The following is a 2500-nucleotide window of genomic DNA, read 5'->3' as shown; positions in this document are numbered from 1 at the left end:
ACTCCCTGTCTGTCACCCTAATAACACAACCTCTTAACCACTAGGCTCCCTGTCTGTCACCCTAATAACACAACCACTTAACCACTAGGCTCCCTGTCACCCTAATAACACAACCTCTTAACCGCTAGGCTCCCTGTCACCCTAAGAACACAACCTCTTAACCACTAGGCTCCCTGTCACCCTAATAACACAACCTGTTAACCTCTAGGCTCCCTCTCTGTCACCCTAATAACACAACCTCTTAACCTCTAGGCTCCCTGTCTGTCACCCTAATAACACAACCTCTTAACCGCTAGGCTCCCTCCCTGTCACCCTAATAACACAACCTCTTAACCTCTAGGCTCCCTGTCTGTCACCCTAATAACACAACCTCTTAACCGCTAGGCTCCCTGTCACCCTAATAGCACAACCTCTTAACCTCTAGACTCCCTGTCACCCTAATAACACAACCTCTTAACCGCTAGACTCCCTGTCACCCTAATAACACAACCTCTTAACTTCTAGACTCCCTGTCACCCTAATAACACAACCTCTTAACCGCTAGGCTCCCTGTCACCCTAATAACTCAACCTCTTAACCTCTAGGCTCCCTGTCACCCTAATAACACAACCTCTTAACCGCTAGGCTCCCTGTCACCCTAATAACACAACCTCTTAACCGCTAGGCTCCCTGTCTGTCACCCTAATAACACAACCTCTTAACCGCTAGGCTCCCTGTTCACCCTAATAACACAACCTCTTAACCGCTAGGCTCCCTGTCACCCTAATAACACAACCTCTTAACCGCTAGGCTCCCTGTCTGTCACCCTAATAACACAACCTCTTAACCGCTAGGCTCCCTGTCACCCTAATAACACAACCTGTTAACCTCTAGGCTCCCTCTCTGTCACCCTAATAACACAACCTCTTAACCTCTAGGCTCCCTGTCTGTCACCCTAATAACACAACCTCTTAACCGCTAGGCTCCCTGTCACCGTAATAACACAACCTCTTAACCGCTAGGCTCCCTGTCACCCTAATAACACAACCTGTTAACCGCTAGGCTCCTGTCACCCTAATAACACAACCTCTTAACCGCTAGGCTCCTGTCACCCTAATAACACAACCTCTTAACCTCTAGGCTCCCTGTCTGTCACCCTAATAACACAACCTCTTAACCGCTAGGCTCCCTCCCTGTCACCCTACTACCTCAACCTCTTAACCTCTAGGCTCCCTGTCTGTCACCCTAATAACACAACCTCTTAACCGCTAGGCTCCCTGTCACCCTAATAGCACAACCTCTTAACCTCTAGACTCCCTGTCACCCTAATAACACAACCTCTTAACCGCTAGACTCCCTGTCACCCTAATAACACAACCTCTTAACTTCTAGACTCCCTGTCACCCTAATAACACAACCTCTTAACCGCTAGGCTCCTGTCACCCTAATAACTCAACCTCTTAACCTCTAGGCTCCCTGTCACCCTAATAACACAACCTCTTAACCGCTAGGCTCCCTGTCACCCTAATAACACAACCTCTTAACCGCTAGGCTCCTGTCACCCTAATAACACAACCTCTTAACCGCTAGGCTCCTGTCACCCTAATAACTCAACCTCTTAACCGCTAGGCTCCCTGTCACCCTAATAACACAACCTGTTAACCGCTAGGCTCCCTGACACCCTAATAACACAACCTCTTAACCGCTAGGCTCCCTGTCACCCTAATAACACAACCTCTTAACCGCTAGGCTCCCTGTCACCCTAATAACACAACCTCTTAACCTCTAGGCTCCCTGTCACCCTAATAACACAACCTCTTAACCTCTAGGCTCCCTGTCTGTCCCCATAATAACACAACCTCTTAACCGCTAGACTCCCTGTCTGTCACCCTAATAACACAACCTCTTAACCACTAGGCTCCCTGTCTGTCACCCTAATAACACAACCACTTAACCACTAGGCTCCCTGTCACCCTAATAACACAACCTCTTAACCGCTAGGCTCCCTGTCACCCTAATAACACAACCTCTTAACCACTAGGCTCCCTGTCACCCTAATAACACAACCTGTTAACCTCTAGGCTCCCTCTCTGTCACCCTAATAACACAACCTCTTAACCTCTAGGCTCCCTGTCTGTCACCCTAATAACACAACCTCTTAACCGCTAGGCTCCTGTCACCCTAATAACACAACCTCTTAACCGCTAGGCTCCCTGTCACCCTAATAACACAACCTGTTAACCGCTAGGCTCCCTGTCACCCTAATAACACAACCTCTTAACCGCTAGGCTCCCTGTCACCCTAATAACACAACCTCTTAACCTCTAGGCTCCCTGTCTGTCACCCTAATAACACAACCTCTTAACCGCTAGGCTCCCTCCCTGTCACCCTAATAACACAACCTCTTAACCTCTAGGCTCCCTGTCTGTCACCCTAATAACACAACCTCTTAACCGCTAGGCTCCCTGTCACCCTAATAGCACAACCTCTTAACCGCTAGACTCCCTGTCACCCTAATAAC

The 2500-nt window shown here is 48.8% G+C and overlaps 1 protein-coding gene across 3 annotated transcripts in view; it reads left to right on the top strand.

The window, feature by feature from the left end:
- Positions 1–2500, top strand: part of LOC135535916 (IQ domain-containing protein E-like) — a 21309-nt gene that overhangs the window by 10648 nt on the left and 8161 nt on the right. The gene's annotated exons all lie outside the window — the stretch shown is intronic.

Source organism: Oncorhynchus masou, unplaced genomic scaffold (assembly GCF_036934945.1).
Source record: "Oncorhynchus masou masou isolate Uvic2021 unplaced genomic scaffold, UVic_Omas_1.1 unplaced_scaffold_531, whole genome shotgun sequence".
NCBI classification, from domain to species: Eukaryota; Metazoa; Chordata; class Actinopteri; order Salmoniformes; family Salmonidae; genus Oncorhynchus; species Oncorhynchus masou.
This window is presented reverse-complemented; position numbering and strand designations above follow the sequence as displayed.